This window comes from Oncorhynchus kisutch, linkage group LG4, assembly GCF_002021735.2.
Source record: "Oncorhynchus kisutch isolate 150728-3 linkage group LG4, Okis_V2, whole genome shotgun sequence".
In the NCBI taxonomy this organism is placed as follows: domain Eukaryota; kingdom Metazoa; phylum Chordata; class Actinopteri; order Salmoniformes; family Salmonidae; genus Oncorhynchus; species Oncorhynchus kisutch.
In genome coordinates, this window is record NC_034177.2 from 67,869,406 (window position 1) to 67,888,168 (window position 18,763).

Below are 18,763 nucleotides of genomic sequence, written 5' to 3' on the forward strand. Positions count from 1 at the left end.
TCTAGAGTTTAGTTTATTCATGTGTTTATAAAAGCTTTGATTTTTATACAGAAACTGAATCGCTGACACTACCCTGAAATCAACATGAACAAATAGCCTACATCAAAATAACCGAACAGAATGTAGAAAGAGATGCAGAAAGAGAGAGAAGATTAAGTCTGGCCTTATGTATTAGTAATTGCGGAATGGAGCTTTTAGCCAGTGCCCACAAGTTACTTTCCACCCCTGCGGATGATTTAATCACCACAGCAGACTCTCCTTTTTGTAAAAAATATCTCTCTCTCCCACTTGCCTTTTTATTGCAGATCTCCAGGTGGTCGATTTGAATTTAAATGTGTAATTGTCATTTCCACTCCTTCTGCTCTCTTTGCAGATCAGTTCTTGTGTAGACGAAATAGACAGAGAGATGGTGTATCTCTCTGTTGTGATGTCTCATATCATGAGAAGCGGTGACTAACACTTTGGTGTGTGTAGCCTATCTGACGGCAAGCAGCACAGTACATTACAGCACCACGCCATGCCCCTGAAACCATCCGGACCAGTGACGTCAATATCCCTTTGTCTGTTTTTTTAAAATCCACTTGACAAAGGAGATTGGTCAGTAACACTGTCCGTTTCCCTCATTCTAATGAGTCCAAGGTGAAGTTAGTTCCCCCCAGGCTGTGCTGGCCTGCAGCCCAACCCTTTCTATTGCCCCCTCCTGGATCCAGCACAGCCATGGTCCTGATGTGTCCACCAGCTCACTATTATCTCTCTGGTTCATGGCTGTGAGACGCCATCTCCCACGGAACTGTCCACCCTCAATCTCTGTGTGAGGAAACTGCTCCCCCCTCCTATTTTAATATCTTGTCGTTTGCACCTTTTTTATAACTAATACCTAGTTAGAGGGAGTAGGAGCTTGGCATGTAAAATCCAGTATACTTTTGTTGGGGTTAGATGGAAGCTTGGTTTGTGCCTTGTCGTTTGGGGGATCACTCCCACTCTGGCTTGGCTCACACAACGGTGTAGATGTAAACAAATACAATGACGAAGAGGTTAAGGAAGGTGCCAACGATTCCCAGCAGCGCCAAGATGGACTCCTCCTGCTCCTCCTTGCTCTCTAGCGCCCGCACCTCCTCAATAGTGATGACCGTTGGGCCCATGGCCATGACGCTCGCCCAACCTGGCAAGGGTGCTGCTGGTACTTATCTGCAGAGGGGGAGAGAGAGACAGAGGCAGCCCACCTGACATGGAGGCACATACAGAGAAATGAACATTAGATAAGAGAAACAGAACGCATACTCCTAATCCGGAGTGAACACAGACAATGGGAATGAATTTAGATGTTGCAGTTTAATGCTGCACTGCTATGATGCATCCAACTCCCCTCCCCACTAGTCCTCTCCTCCATGTGCTTTATACGACACCCTGGGGAAAACTGAACCAAAAAGCCCTCGGCTAGCCTAGCCAACAGAATCCTCAAGAAGAAATCAATGGGGATCGAACAAAACAATAGACATGCACAGCACAATGGAGATTTAACTGCAAATGCCACTGTTTATTACCTGCCGTAGCTGTTGCTCTGCCCACCGCAATAGATTCCTAATATTCGGCATCCCTTACGGTCTATCCGCATTGAAAATGTTTAACCTCCGCAAATGTTCAGTAACACTGGATCATGGTTTTAATGAGCCCCTTACAATCCACCCTCTTTTTCCCCGAAGGTGGTTCATGATTCTCTCCCCTCCCCTCCGTCTAAGTTGAATTCCTGAGCATGATGTCCCTACTGAGCAGTCTGAAGGGAGAGGACAGGGGCTCTGGCTAGTGCCAGCCCTCCAGGGAAAACTACAAGCAGGTAAACCATGCCACAGCCAGCCAGTGCTGAGAAGCAGGCAGCGCAGAACATACAGCCAAAACATCACCAGCGTCAACAATAAGCAGCCCCCTCTGAAACAGGCAGATCCTACCATATTTCAGAAAAGAGACATAATTGAAAGAGAAGAGATGAGTGGTGAAAAAGGTGTCTTACCCTAAGGCGTGTGAGGAGCTGGGTGACATCCAGCATGCTTTTGGGTCCTCAGCGGAGAAGCATGGCCACACACAGGAGCCTGCATTTGGGGGGGGGGGGCAGGGGGAAGCTGGCTGGGTACCCACGCTCCCAGCGTCACAGAAAGAGGAATATGTGATAAGGAAAAGAAAAGGAGATCCGGGCTCCAAACTGCGTCTTGGTGTGCGGCACTGTACGCAGACACTGCTCTCTGTGAAAACCACCCCCTTCTTGCCCGGATGAATTCTCCAGTCCTCTGCGCACCCCCTTGGTTAAATACTGCCTTGGTTTTTGTTGCGGTATTGTCTCCTTTTTGCTTTTGTTATTTTATTCCTCGGGTCTCCACAACCAAAGCTGAAGCACTAGGGGGCTTCTTACGCTCCCCTTCCCCGCTACTCTCCCCATCCTACTGCCCCACTCTCTCCAATTCCACCACAGCCCCCCTCTTCCTCCTCGGCTCTTGTTGGCTCTTTGACCCTCTTAGCAGCTCAAAGAGAGAGCCCCAGTCTCTGTGACAAATGTACACGCCCCCACCCCTTCTCTCCTTCCGTCCTTCCTTGCTTCCCTCTTTCTGGAGCAGAGCAATTAGTGCCTTTCAGAGGCGCCTCTCTCTCGCCTGCCGCTGAAACCCGGTGCTACAGCCGCGCATGGTTACTCTGGAGCAGCTAGTGCTTGCGGCAACTACTACCGCGCCTCCAGTCCGCTGTAGAACAATCGACTGATACTACAGACAGCCCACGCCACAGCAAGTGTTATTCCAAAGAGCCAGTAAAATCCCAGAGCTGTTTGTGAACAACCGGAGAGCTGGAAAGCCGGAGTGCTGCTGCGTAGCTGTTGCTGTGTGGGTCTGCAGCTGGTGGCAGCTGTGTTGTGGTGGGTCCCCTGTGCAAGACGTGCCGTGGGAGAGCCGTGCATTGCATAACCAAGCAGAGGGAAAGAGGCCAGGTCCTGGTGGCTGTGGCGGCAGGAGGGAGGGAGGGAGGGAGGGAGGAGGGACTCTTTCTTCCATCTCCTCTTCTGCTGTGGGGGCTGGTTGAGCACCAAACAGAAAAAAAGAGGGGAGCGAGAGAGTAAAGTGGGGACGGGGGGGGGGTGAAGTGACCCCTTCCTCAATGCTGCACGGTGGCAGAATGTCTCCCTTTGTCAAGCATAGCTCGACTGTCATACCTGCGAAGGGAGAGGTGTGGAAGAGGAGGGGGAGGAAAGGAATAGGTGGCTAAGAGGTGAAATGCTGTAGAAAGATGTCGGGCCTCATAACATTTGCGTCATTTGCGCCATTTCAGAAAAGTCTGTGCACGGGAAAAAATATTGAGTCTTAGAAAGTTGGTGCGAGCCATACATACACCTTTCCTGTTATAAATCAAACCTGTCGCAAAATTGTGCGAGCGCTAACAAGCATTAAAACGCAAGTGCCTGTGAACACATTCTGCAAAATTAATTGTACACTGCTCAAAAAAATAAAGGGATCACTTAAACAACACAATGTAACTCCAAGTCAATCACACTTCTGTGAAATCAAACTGTCCACTTAGGAAGCAACACTGATTGACAATACATTTCACATGCTGTTGTGCAAATGGAATAGACAACAGGTGGAAATTATAGACATTTAGCAAGACACCCCCAATAAAGGAGTGGTTCTGCAGGTGGTGACCAGACCACTTCTCAGTTCCTATGCTTCCTGGCTGATGTTCTGGTCACTTTTGAATGCTGGCGGTGCTTTCACTCTAGTGGTAGCATGAGACGGAGTCTACAACCCACACAAGTGGCTCAGGTAGTGCAGCTCATCCAGGATGGCACATCAATGCGAGCTGTGGCAAGAAGGTTTGCTGTGTCTGTCAGCGTAGAGTCCAGAGCATGGAGGCGCTACCAGGAGACGGGCCAGTACATCAGGAGATGTGGAGGAGGCCGTAGGAGGGCAACAACCCAGCAGCAGGACCGCTACCTCCACCTTTGTGCAAGGAGGAGCACTGCCAGAGCCCTGCAAAATGACCTCCAGCAGGCCACAAATGTGCATGTGTCTGCTCAAACGGTCAGCAACAGACTCCATGATGGTGGTTTGAGGGCCCGACGTCCACAGGTGGAGGTTGTGCTTACAGCCCAACACCGTGCAGGACGTTTGGCATTTGCCAGAGAACACCAAGATCGGCTAATTCACCACTGGCGCCCTGAGCTCTTCACAGATGAAAGCAGGTTCACACTGAGCACGTGACAGACGTGACAGAGTCTGGAGACGCCGCGGAGAACGTTCTGCTGCTTGCAACATCCTCCAGCATGACTGGTTTGGCGGTGGGTCAGTCATGGTGTGGGGTGGCATTTCTTTGGGGGGCCGCACAGCCCTCCATGTGCTCGCCAGAGGTAGCCTGACTGCCATTAGGCACCGATATGAGATCCTCAGACCCCTTGTGAGACCATGCTGGTGCGGTTGGCCCTGGGTTCCTCCTAATGCAAGACAATGCTAGACCTCATGTGGCTGGAGTGTGTCAGCAGTTCCTGCAAGAGGAAGGCATTGATGCTATGGACTGGCCCGCCCGTTCCCCAGACCTGAATCCAATTGAGCACATCTGGGACATCGTGTCTCGCTCCATCCACCAACGCTACGTTGCACCACAGACTGTCCAGGAGTTGGCGGATGCTTTAGTCCAGGTCTGGGAGGAGATCCCTCAGGAGACCATCCGCCACCACATCAGGAGCATGACCAGGTGTTGTAGGGAGGTCATACAGGAACGTGGAGGCCACACACACACTACTGAGCCTCATTTTGACTTGTTTTAAGGACATTACATCAAAGTTGGATCAGCCTGTAGTGTGGTTTTCCACTTTAATTTTGAGTGTGACTCCAAATCCATGACTTCCATGGGTTGATAAATTTGATTTCCATTGATAATTTTTGTGTGATTTTGTTGTCAGCACATTCAACTATGTAAAGAAAAAAGTATTTAATAAGAATATTTCATTCATTCAGATCTAGGATGTGTTATTTTAGTGTTCCCTTTATTTTTTTGAGCTGTGTATGTATTTACTCAGTGGGTTGAATAATTATCCAATCAAGATATATTTGTAACATTTGTAAAAAAATATATATATATTTATAATAAAAAATAATAAAAACTCAGTCTTCCACTTTGAGAGTATTTTGTGTCGATCGTTGACAAAAAATGACTTTTCAGTCCATTTTAATCCCACTTTGTAACAAAACAAAATGTGGAAAAAGTCAAGGGTTGTGTATACTTTCTGACGGCACTGTGTGACCGCTTGGGCCGGGCAATTAAGTTATAACTACCACAGTCATATAGGCTACCCTTGAAAGTACCTCGGCTATGGCATGTTTGTCTGTGAAGGTACACTACGTATTTTTAACACTAGAACTGCCTGGTCTTTCAGCCTAGCATATTTTAAGCTTATTATGTTACTTGTCTTTGCTTAGTATCCAGAGCAATGCTGCCCCGCAAGTGGTCATGTACTGAACACAAAAACAGCGGGGATGTTCTTGGAAGAAGTGATATTTCAAAATCGAGCTTCACCTCTTGAATTGAGTTACTTGACAAAGGTAAGTGTCATAGAATCAAATGTAGAATATGCTCTTTCTGATACTATATACACTGAACAATCATATAAACGAACATGTAAGGTGTTGGTTTCATGAGCTGAAATAAAAGCTCACAGAATTAGTCCATACGCACAAAATATGTTGTGCACAAATTTGTTTTCATCCCTGTTAGTGAGCATTTCCCCTTTGTCATCCAACTGACAGGTGTGGCATATCAAGAAGCTGATTAAACAGCATGATCAGACCCATGATCAGACCCACATTCCAAACAAGCCTCTTTGGAATGTGGTCTTAGCAAGCCATGACCATGACGGTCCACTACTTACCTAAAGGATTTCTCTGCTTTGCAAACAGATCGTACCGCTAGTGTAACATACATGTACGCTTGCACAGTTTTAGCAGCACAGCACTCTGCTCTACTTTACGTAGGGCACATTCCAGTGCTCCTCAGAAACCTGGTCCACAGAGAGCTCAGTAATGGGATTTTGATGGGGGTTGGCAAGGACACCACTGTAGATACAGCTGCTCCATAACTTCCTTTTGCCTCCAAGGAAGAAGGGAGACCTGGTTAGGAGGTTGGCACTGGTGACTCAGAGCCCCAACCGTTACGCTTCCAGCTGCCCTCTCATAGGGCGCTGAGGCAGAGACTGGAGGAAGGGGGTGATAGACCTCACCCACGCTCCCTCGCCACAATCCACTCCCAGGGACGACTCAATACTAACCTGGTTAACGTCACTTCACTTGATTTTATGCCCATTAACAGTAAACGAAGTGCATGGCAGGTTTTATGAAGACCTATGAATGTCATATCCTGTTCTCAGCAGTTTTGTTGTGGCAGCAGGGAATTTCTAACTGTCATTACCTAGACATTACTGAGCTTGCACCAGAGCGCAGTATTGATTGGTCGTGCTGTTTGCAGCAATGTTGAAATTGCTACCTGATCTGAATAGATCAACTGAGGCTTACATTTGAGTGGATTAATGCATGCTACATTGGCTTACATCTTGTTGTATGAACCAGTTTATTTGTTGTTTGCCTTTTTTAGCACCAGATCACTGATAGCCCCACTCCTAAATTTCTATTAACCTGAACCCTTATCGTCCAGTGTCCACTTTCGAGCCAATGGTAGAACTCTCCTCAGCCCTGGCTTCCTGGCTTTGCGGTGAATGTTTGACCAGCTTTAGTGGATGGTCAGCACTCAAACATTCCATGAGAGGAATGCCTCAAAATGTGATGAATGGATGAACACCTCACTGATCATTAGGATCCACATATACCAATCAATCTAATGCTGGGAAATTACACGACAATTAATGGCAATTATCAGCAGGGCAAATTCTACAGCATCAGCCTCTACGGTTCCCAGGCAACCCATTTGGAATGACTCCAATTCTATGAGTCAAATTACAACTGTGGTAAAATTATTAGGATCCCTGGTGTTTTGTTTCACCCATAGGAACGACTTGTTCTCAAGGGGACTGGGGAGGATTTGTTACGGTTCAGATTTTTGTCTTGATTAGAAACAAACAACTTAACTTGATTATGGCTTTTTGTCTCAATTGAATTTGTCCCTAAAATGTATCCACCATCCCAAATTGTTTAATTCCCTGGTATAGATATGCCTACTTGACAAACAAGAAACCAATATTCTCACGCTAACCACTTCTATTGATGTTGCTGAAGCTTAAAAAGTTTTTCAGAAACTTGCTTAGTTAAAAAATGTTCTCAAGATAAAAGAATCAATTCAAAGCAGCAGATCAGCCTTTAGGCCCCTTTCCCTGGCAGATCTCATGGTTGGTATTCCTCTTCACTTCCCTTTGTTTGACATTTGCTCATCCTCTCATCTCTCCTGTGTTGTGCCCTGCCTGTCAGTCTCAGTCCACTCTGGCACACTCCCCCATCGTCTCCCTAAGTGTCCAGAGCTGAGGGATCTCCTGGGCTCTGACGCAGCCCGCCTCAACCTGCCCAGCGAAAGCACACTTTCTTTTCTCATCAGGTCTGCCACCATGCGCATCGCTGCTCCCTCCCCATGGACGGAAGACAGATTGGGAAAATAAGAGGGAGAGCGTCAAACAGATTGGGGGGGAGAATGGGATTAATATCCAAAATGATTTATTTATTTTTCGTCAAAACATGCGCTGAAAGCACAGCACATGTTTTTCTGACGTACCATGGTGCAGGTACCCCATTTGCACCTCTGTACACTAATTTACATCACAGGGGTGTCCTTTTCTTTACAGGTGCCCTTTTTAAATCCCTCTTTTCACTGTGTGGAGGCGTGGATCCCGTCGACTCCACTCACTATGAAATACCAAGCGTCAGTCCTGGACTTGTCAGCTCTAATTACAGGGAGAAGGCCTGCTCCTCTACAGGGATAGCAGGGCTCTGAATTGGAAGTAGAGTAATGCAGGAGGTAGAAGGAAATGTGATTTTTGGGTTAGTTAAAATGGAGGGGCTGGCAAATATGACAGGGGTCCGAATGTCTTTTCTTTTTTTAAATGTATTTAAACACCGTTTCTTCAACCACCCATATGCCACTGTGGTCATGTTGGAGTTCAAAGTTTACGCAGCTCAAGGATAGCTGGCTTATTGTAGAGTACTGTATAGTCTTGGAAACTAAAGAGACATATGACCTCACTGATTACAGTTAGCCAACAGTCTTACTGTTGATGGTTGGATTTGAAGTTTATTACCAGCTCACAAGGCTTTACCAATTTTGGGGATTAATATCTGTGGAAGCCAACAAGAAATGAAGTACCACTAAATATGACTATATTATAGAATTGGCTAGAGATTACCATACTAATGATGATGATAATGAATAATAGTGGGGGAAAATGGCATGAGAATAATGGGACTTTTGGGACCCAGGGTGAATAAGTTTTCCATACCCTCGCACCATTTGAAGCTCTTATTGCTTCTCCGAACATATGAAAATGATGCCCCTCTGGGTCGAGACATTACCACAATCAAATGGTTGCATAAGCAGGTTCTCTGGGCTGTCTGTACACTGATGTTTGGGAAAGGTCTATTTTTCCTCTATGAGAAATGTAAGTCATTACCAACTGATTTTACCACGTCAGCAGCATTTCTGCACGCAGTAGGGCCCACTTATTTGGGACTGGTAATTGCTTTGAATCATTTCTCACTAGTTCCCGGTCCAACTTATTTCAAGCAGAATGGCGTCAATGAATACAGGCCTTATATTATGCTCTAGTTTGCATGCTAGACAGCTTTTGGACGATAGAAATAAATAGAACAGCTGATAAAGACCTATTGTCTGGGAGAAGAAGGAAAAATCCCATTGCAAAATAATGCATTTTAACCTATTCATTGATGGAAATATCAGTCGATGGAAATCCATTTGACTGGTCATGCTTATCGGTCTATAGTTTGCATAATTTAGTGGAATTAAGTTGGCCCGTGTACATTATATTCGTTATGTATCTTATTTAACACATGCGTAGGCCTACAGCATACGGAGCCTTTGAGAGGAAATGGAAAATCTGTCAGATAGCAAGAGCTGCTGCTGCAGCATCTCAAACAGCAAATGCATAGGCAACGGAAGGCAGGCTTTGTCACTGCGTCACACGTCACTTTGCAATGAGCTGGAGGCAGTGTGCGTTTTTCAAAACGTTTTGTTTGAAACCTGAACGTTTTACTTCATATTATGAGGCATGTCTTACCTTGCTTCAAAGTAGCCGAGCCAAAATCAGACCATATCTGTGGAGGCAATTATTTTATATCAACTTTCTTTCATTGTCCAGTAGCCAAAGGCACAATCCTAGTCATATTGTCAACCCATGTTAGTTGTTGCATATTAGATCTCCCCATCTGTCACATGAAAGTGCTTTGACAACCGTGTTTTCCTAATTGCATAATGGAACGAACATTGGCATTTAACCTACTGCCTTGTGCGCACAAGGCAATAGTATCAACATTTTAAGCTGAATGTTCTGATCTGTTGTATCAGACTGGTTGCTTTTTAAGGTTATATTTTTTTTTAATGATGTAGCTGGCCTACTGGTTGTGTGAATTTGGGATCTATCGTCCCACAACTGTCCCAGTCTGTTTTTCTTTTCTTTCTTGACAAGCTGACCAATAGAACAGTTCAACTCTTCTACTATGGTGATTTCTTTTGTTGTTGTCTGTTACTCATCTTGTTGACTGAGGAAAAGTAAATGTGGGCAGTAATATCATCTATAAAGTGCCAATCAACATTTGATAAGGACTGCACATCTTTGTATCCCTGATGTAGGTTTCGCTATCCTGTGCCCCTTTTTACGTGGGTGCCAATAGTGGAACATGCTTCTACCTTTGTTTTGTAAATGAGTAGATGGCAGGTTATTGTCTGGTTAATGACTTCAGTGATCAGAACATCCCGTTAAAGGGACATTTGGTTTAAATAATGCGTTTAGTTGAGATGTGTTGTGATAACTATTGCATGTATTCCATAGGTTTAAGGCAAGGGAGGCTCCTCTCTTCAATGTATAGAAGGGTGTGTATACTACTCTTCTGCACCAGTCATTCATAAAACCTTGAATTTGATTTAACTATATGTCCTTCAAGACTCCGAACCCTATGTTGGTTTTTGGATTTGTTGTGCCACATGCTAGCGATCTACCATGCCGCTCTGTGTTCGTGGTGGGACCTTACGATGAGTTCTGTTATTGCTTTATTGCCCTCTAAGTTTTGTTTGGTCACCTGCTGTTTTCTCCCATGATGAGCTGAAATGGAATGGAAACATGTCCCCTGGAATAGTAACATGTCACTGGCCCCAGCAGTGACACACAATGACAGTGGCAGCCTATTTACTTCTGTTTAGACGACTCAATGTAATCGCAGAGACAGACCAAGGATTCCCTGCAAAGTGGTGTGTAGCATAAACATCGCTGATTTACGTTTTTGCCTACTCAACAAAATGATATTTAGAAGAAGCAAAATTGCCACTAGGCATTGACGTCCTCCCCCATTCCCCTTTGCCACGAAATTATTTGTTTAATTAAATAATACCTGCAAAACACCAGTCTCAACGTCAACAGTGAAGAGGCGACTCCGGGATGCTGGCCTTTTAGGCAGAGTTCCTCTGTCCAGTGTCTGTGTTCTTTTTCCCATCTTAATCTTTTCTTTTTATTAACTAGTCTGATATGGCTTTTTCTTTGCAAGGCCAGCATCCCGGAGTCGCCTCTTCACTGTTGACATTGATACTGGTGTTTTGCGGGTACTATTTATTGAAGCTGCCAGTTGAGGACTTGTGAGGCATCTGTTTCTCAAACTAGATGTACTTGTCCTCTTGCTCAGGTGTGCACCAGGCCCTCCCACTCCTCTTTCTATTCTGGTTAGCGCCAGTTTGCGCTGTTCTGTGAAGGGAGTAGTACACAGCGTTGTAAGAGATCTTCAGTTTCTTGGCAATTTCTCACATGGAACAGCCTTCATTTCTCCGAACAAGAATAGACTGACGAGTTTCAGAAGAAAGTACTTTGTTTCTGGCCATTTTGAGCCTGTAATCGAACCCACAAATGATGGTGCTCCAGATACTCAACTCTGAAGAAGGCCTGATATATTGCTTCTTTAATCTGAACAACAGTTTTCAGCTGTGCTAACATAATTGCAAAAGGGTTTTCTAATGATCAATTAGCCTTTTAAAATTATAAACTTGGATTAGCTAACAACGTGCCATTGGAACACAGGAGTGAGTGATTGTTGCTGATAATGGGCCTCTGTACGCCTATGAAGATATTCCATAAAAAATCTGCTGTTTCCAGCTTCAAACATGTTGGCTCACTATTTAAAGAAAGATGAAGAACAAGCTGAAGGATGGAAAAATACCAGAGTTTTGGTGCAGGTACAGACTACTAACGCTACCAAGCAACAAAAAAAACAAATACTTGGAGTCAAAGTATCGATAAGTCGTCCAGAATAATATTGAGATATGTAACTACACCCCCCCCCCCCACCACCACCACCACTGTTTACTACAGTTTTACTACCTCCCCCTCTGTCGGAGCCAAACCCCCAGTTGTCCAGCCAGCCCTGTTTGTCCACATTGGCTGCTGCCACTCACTGCCACCTCTGGGGAACCGCAGCCAGGCTACGTAGGTGAACCTCTGCCTGTGTGCTAGGCATTTTAGCCTCTCTCGCGCTTCTTATTCCCACTTACCTCCCCGTACTTGACAAACCTCTTTCTAGGGCCCTGTTTTTTACGCAATTATGACATGCCTGAATTGTAACCTTTTTATTTGAACCTTTTTAAAGCATTTTCATCAAACTGTCACCTTTTTGTCAGATGGTCCAGCAACACCATCAAATGTTATCGTTCACATGCCCCGAATACAACAGTGAAATACTTACTTTCAAGCCCTTAACCAACAATTCTGTTTTGAGAGAAATACCCCCCCCCAAGAAATGAGAAATAAAAGTAACACGGCATTAAAGAGCAGCAGGAAAATAACAATCGCGAGGCTATATACTGGGGGTACCGGTACAGAGTCATTGTGCGGGGGCACCGGTTATATTCAAGGTAATATGTACATGTAGGTATAGTCATTAAAATGACAATGCGTTTTATTTATTTTTTGCAATCATCATTTCTGGATATGGCTTAAAATACAGGATCAAATATTGCTATGTCACATGTGCAGAACCCAGCATCCTATCTGACACATTTCACTTAGTGCTGGTTTACAGTAGGAGGAGCAGGAGACAGGGAACAGGAGAAAAGGGGCAGGGTGGACTTGGCTTGTTCCTCTTGTATTGAAGCCGCCAACAGCGTCAGTGGTAGAAGAGGAGTGGTCGCCAACAGCACTCTTATCTGGCAGTGTTGTGCGAACACTAATTTGTCAAGTACACAAAGGCGGGCGGTGGCAGTGGCAGCATCGCTCCCTCCCTCCATCTCTTCCCTCCTTCCCAGAAGTGCAGGCCTCTTGTGTTTGCGCACTCATTCTCTTTTCCTTGGTTTCTTATCTCATTCCAAACCCGGAGCCACAGAGGGGGGATATGTGGCTGCTTTAGCTGAAACATGTCACTGCGTTGGGTTTGGTTCGACAAACAGATGATGCAGCCCACTGCTGAATCCTGAGCCGACCCCTGCCACTAGTTGGAGTGACACTCCTTGTGACGTGTTCAATAATGCCAAATCGAAGGCCACTTGGAGATTAATAATGGAATATTTATTCTACATTTGTGTAATTCATGCATAAAACATGAAACAAGAAAATGAGCACAGTTTTCATATTGCCATATTCACTATGCAATCTTATTATAAATATTAAATTAATTTTAGAAATATTTCCATGTTTTTTATGTTGTTTGTTGACATCTTTGGCGGAAGTATCGTACAATCCCACACACACTTGCACCCAACCATGAACTTCATCCTATTCTTTTTAATATCCTAAAAAGCTCCATTCCAAGAATAGCTTGCAACCTAATGGCCCATTAAATAGAAAATGTTGAGCTGTGCTGGATCCCTTCGTTTTCCATGTCATTTAACTTCCTCAGCACGTCTAAATTGGATAAAGTGACAGTACTGCTAAACTTTGTCACATATGGAAAGGGGAGATGTTGAATTATAACTTTCACAAGGTAGGCATGCGTCAACTCTGGGGTCTTGTTTTCTGTGTTTCCCGTCAATGTTAATCACCCACAACGTCTCCCTATCAAAATGACAGCGATAAAAATACAAATGGCTGGTATGTTGTTACATTGACAATAACAGTGTAGGCATAGATAACATTGCTGGGGTACTCGGAGGGTGCTGTTTTCTTAATGCTTGTAGTTCTGCTTTGTGGACCAGCAAAGGCTTTCCACTTTAAATTGTAGTCGCACATGCATTATGTATGCAGCTAACCCTTGACTGAGTTTCTCAACTCTGTCTGGAGTGTCGTATTTCAACATCACACTTAGCTTGATGTAATATTTCAACCTGTTCTTTGTGTGATTTCTGAGTAAAGTTTGTAATAGAGTATATAAGATGCCTTCCACTTGCCTTGTGGCTTTTTGGATGACGTCTCTGAATTGCTTATTGGTTGTTCCAGCCAGGAGACATTTCAGGTCATCATGTCTTGGCTCCACTGCCACATTCTACTGTTTTGATCTCGTTCTCCTTAATTAATTGCGTTTGGTTTGCTCACCTCCCTCTCGCCTGTTTCTTTCTTCCTCTCACCCGTCAGTTTTTAGTCTCTTCCTGTCATGATAGTTAGCCCTATTTCCTGCAAGGGCTCGACATCGGGGTGACAGGCTGTTGATGATATGTGGATTATTTTAATGACGGATGCCCAAATAGACTGGAATCTTGTGATGCATACGAATGTGGATTAGTAGCACCAGTTAGGCACCAGTGTTTGAAGGCCCAATCTGTCTGTGGTGTTGACCCTGCCATGCCCACGGCTAGAAGACTGCCAGCCAATACCACGCTCTCCCAGCTCCGATGAGAAGTGGCGTGAATAAATCCAAGGCACACACTTCTCATGTGTGTCAGAAGCAGTTGTGAGCACTGTTGAGAGAAGCCGATTAAACTTTAACCAACCCACATGGCAAAATAGAAATCTCCGTTGTTCTCTGACCTTCCCAACTCTAGAAAGTACCTGGGATTAACCACCCCTTGGTTAAACTGTTTGCATAGCCATGGTCCTCCAAGTTTCTTTTTCAAAGTAAACCATAATATATTGTTCACCCCAAAACCACTAAAACCATTGTAAGCCGATTGTGAGATAAAGGCTTAGTCTATAGGCCTTGTTTTTAATATACAGTATGCAAAGAGCGTCTCTTTTGTCTCTGGGTGGTTGAGATTCTGTTGTTTTAGAGAATGCATCAGTGCTCCAGTCCATCTCCCCCTGCTGCTCTCTCTATCAACTTATCTCTCCTTGTCTCTACCTCCCCCTTCCTGCTGAGAGCGATTGGATGGTAACGGTATTCCGTGCAGCTGCAGAATTTATGGTGTTTTAGTGACGTAGTCACTGGCACCAGCGGGAGATTGATGCCCTCTGTGTCCATGTCGCCTCTCATGAGATGCTCACACATCATCCGCCTACAACTCGCACCAACACACACTGCAAATCCCACTGCTTGTGTGTTTCTGTGTGAATCCTGCCCCATTCCAGCCTCACTTAGAAAGCGGGGCAGTGACTTGCGGAGCTTTATTTTGTGTATGGGTATTCCCATTTAAATTAAATCACTTTTTGACAGAACCCCTTTTGAATTGAATGAAATCTAACATACATATTTGCTCACTGTAGAAGTGGGCAGAAAGGGACTTTTGACCTCAATAGTCAATAACACAATAGAAACATCTATATTCAGTGTGTGCAAATGTATTAAGATTAGGGAGTTAAGGCAATAAATAGGCCATAGTGGCAAAATAATTACAATTTAGCATTGACACTGGAGTGATAGATGTGCAGAAGATGAATGTGCAAGTAGAGATACTGGGGTGCAAAGGTGCAAAAAAATAACATGGGGACGAGGTAGTTGGGTGGGCTATTTACAAATGGGCTGTGTACAGGTGCAATGATCGGTAAGCTTCTCTGACAGCTGGTGCTTAGTGAGGGAGTAATGAGTCTCCAGCTTCAGCGATTTTTGCAATTCGTTCCAGTCATTGGCAGCAGAGAACTGTAAGGAAAGGTGGTTAAAGGAGGAGTTGGCTTTGGGGATGACCAGTGAAATATACTGCATCCAATTTGTTAAGTAGAGTGTTGGAGGCTATTTTGTAAATGACATTGCTGAAGTCAAGGATCGGTAGGATAGTCAGTTTTACGAGGGTATGTTTGGCAGCATGAGTGAAGGAGGCTTTGTTGTGAAATAGGAAGCCGATTCTAGATTTAATTTTGGATTGGAGATGCTTAATGTGAGTCTGGAAGGGGAGTTTACAGTCTAGCCAGACACCTAGGTATTTGTAGTTGTTAACATATTCTCAGTCAGAACCGTCCAGGGTAGTGATGCTAGATGGGCAGGCGGGTGCGGGCAGCAAACGGTTGAAGCCATGCATTTAAGAGCAGATGGAGGCCACGGAAGGAGAGTTGTATGTTATTGAAGCTTGTCTGGAGGTTAGTTAACACTGTCCGAAGAAGGGCCAGAAGTATACAGAATGGTGTCGTCTGCGTAGAGGTGGATCAGAGAATCACTAGCAGCAAGAGCGACGTCATTGATGTATACAGAGAAAAGAGTGAGGAACTGCAGTTTTATCCCGTTTTCTGTTTGTTCCTTTTTAGGTGAGTGATCCTTTTAGAAGTTTATCCCATATTAAGCTACAACATATTCACACGTTGTAGCTTAGACCCTATTTTACATTTAAAAAAATTGTGTTGTGACCCCTATTGATTGAGAGACAACATGCTCAACATGCTCTTGAATACAGGGTCGGTGTCATGTTTCGGCTGATAAATGGGAATAAATGGACATTTCTACTTTCAAATGGAACCGCAAAGATTGGAGTCCACACATCAGAGAATGTTGACTTGAATGGTAATATCTGTTTTAAATTATGCTGTCAATCCTCCATAGGAAACGTATTGAAATCATAGAAATAGATAATAGAATATACATTACCATTTAAGTTGACGTTCAACGGTGTGGGAACTGGTGGTCATCTTGTTACTAATTACAGAAAAAAAAAATGTAATTTCAATGGCGTACCAGCTTTATTGCAGTGATCTGAAGGGATAGGTCCATTCTATTAATTATATTTTTATGATTGAAAGTACACCCACCCTGTATTTAAGAGCATGTCTCAACCTTGGATATGAAATGGGCTCTAAGCTACAACATATATGAATATAGAGTTTACGTGTTTTTAGAGCATTGACGTTAAAGGTTTAAAAATGACATTTTTTTCAAACTTAATTATTATTTTTTTTAATAGTTTGACAACACTGTTTGTACAATTTTCAATGATATCAAACTATATATTTTCCAGTGACGAAGACATGGATCTCTCATGGTACGGTGGGTTATGCAAAATGGGTCAACTTTGAGCAGTCGGGTCCAAAAAGTCCGTTCGTTTTTGACCACTTCCATAGGCAAACATTTATGGAAAGTTTTGTTTAAATCAAAAGGGATGCTGTAAATAAGTGACTGAATTCAAATGGCTTTACACATCTATGTATTAAGTGACAGTGGACGGGGAGGCATTAAGCCTAGTTGAAGGGCCTTTTATTTTAAGGAGCCAATGCAGGGGATGAGTCATCAACGGAGCTGCTCAGGTGGGGCATTAACTTTGAATCACCTAACGCGCGTCTGCTCTCTATACTAAGCACCCAGCTATACAGCCCCCAAGGAGGACCTTAAATCACACCTACTCAAAGCTATCTGCTCCAGCAGTCTCCAAAAACAAGCCGTGGTCAAGATTGATGTCCAGTTTACTGTAGTTCCATTTCTGTGGGTCTCTCAAACTATTGCTATTAACCTTAGTCTGTTATTTATCCTGTTAGTGCATTCATCTATTGGCCCTGTCAGAATCAGAGAAGGTGGGAATGTGAATGAAATTACTGCCAGGGCAGTCAAATTTGTAAACAAATGCACATTTGATTGCCAATTTAAAGTCAGGGAAGGTGGCCCTCCAATTGGGATTTTTTATGTTAACCTTTGTCATCTGACATAATGATGGTCACATAAGACCCATGTTTGTTTCTGCAGCATTACTGCTGTGGTTTGATTTCCAAACCTTATCTATCTCCCATTGAAAAATTCTATATGTCTTTCCTCGTGCAGAGAAGTCTATTTTGTTGGTTGTAACTCAGTACAAATGAAATGATGGTGAACAGGGGGACGGACTTGACCGTACTAGGAGAATGGGGGGAAAAAGGTTGACGTTGAGGAAGAGAAGTTTAGGGGCAACACACACACACATCACTGGGCAACATCAGACGGATAGCGACATCTCCCACATCAATCATATCAGTTAGCTGAGCCTAGCGGTAATTGCGTAAATGTATTCAGAGGGGGGGAGGGAATTGGATTCTGTGCTTCGCCGTCCACAGACAGTGGAAAGGATTGAGGCGCAGATTAAAGCGGAGAGAGGTCAACGTTCAAATACTGGGACAGGGACGTTGGGGCCGGGAATTCCAATATAAATGTAAAGCAGCCTGGGAGCCAAAGTTAGGGCCGTCCTGCTCCATTTGAGGCTGGCACAAGCACACGGGTGCGCTCACGTAAACAGTGCCCCACACACATACCTTCACATCCTCAAATGGTCATTCCTGTATGGTCACCGGCAATCTCTTTACACACAGACTGGGTATGTTTTGACAATGATGGACGTGATCTTGGTTCAGCTGTGCTTCTGAGTAAAGAAGCAAGTTCAGTATCTGGAGCATCAGCATGTGTGGGTTAGATTACAGGCTCAAAATGGCCAGAAACAAAGAACTTTCTTCTGAAACTTGTCTGTCTATTCTTGTTCTGAGAAATGAAGGCTATTCCATGCGAGAAATTGCCAAGAAACTGAAAATCTCGTACATCGCTGTGTCCTACTCCCTTCACAGAACAGTGTGAACGGGCTCTAACCAGAATAGAAAGAGGAGTGGGAGGCCCCGGTGCACAACTGAGCAAGAGGACAAATACATTAGTGTCTAGAAAAATCTATCACGCTGCCTGACTCATTATACAAAATGACACCCTGAGATTCATTATTTTAATGATTTCTTATTTGATGCAATCCTGTATCTGGGTAAAGTGAGAGGTTGCTTGGCCCCAGGCTTTCCTTTTTAGATTTGCTTCCAATGTTGCCTGCCCTCCTGACTAGCTGGCTCGGCTTAATTTCAGGGCCTGGAACACAAGGCTGTTTGAGTTGCGTTCAGGGACACGAGGTGATATTGGGGGAAGTCAGGCGCACATTTGTTTGTGAAGAGTCTAAATTGAGTTCTGGACTTGGTTTTGGCTGCCTCAGGGCTGTTCCTTGTGCGTGCATGTCGTTTGTCATTTGTACATTCCTGGAAATGTAATAATCTTTAGAATCCCCTTTCACCAGCTTGCTACTCACTGCGATCCATTTCTAGTCCTGCTGCTCCTCTCCACTCTCCAACTGCAATCTCCGAGCAATCTGGAGTTCTCTAACTTGCACCCATCTATCCTGTAAACACACACACACACACACACACACACACACACACACACACACACACACACACACACACACACACACACACACACACACACACACAGAGGTTCACTCAAGGCCATGAGACTGATACTTT

General features: G+C 44.4%; 1 protein-coding gene across 17 annotated transcripts in view; it reads left to right on the plus strand.

Annotated features, from left to right (window-relative positions):
• The window catches only part of birc6 (baculoviral IAP repeat containing 6), a 147,304-nt gene that overhangs the window by 90,302 nt on the left and 38,239 nt on the right, over positions 1-18,763 (plus strand). The window lies entirely within an intron of this gene.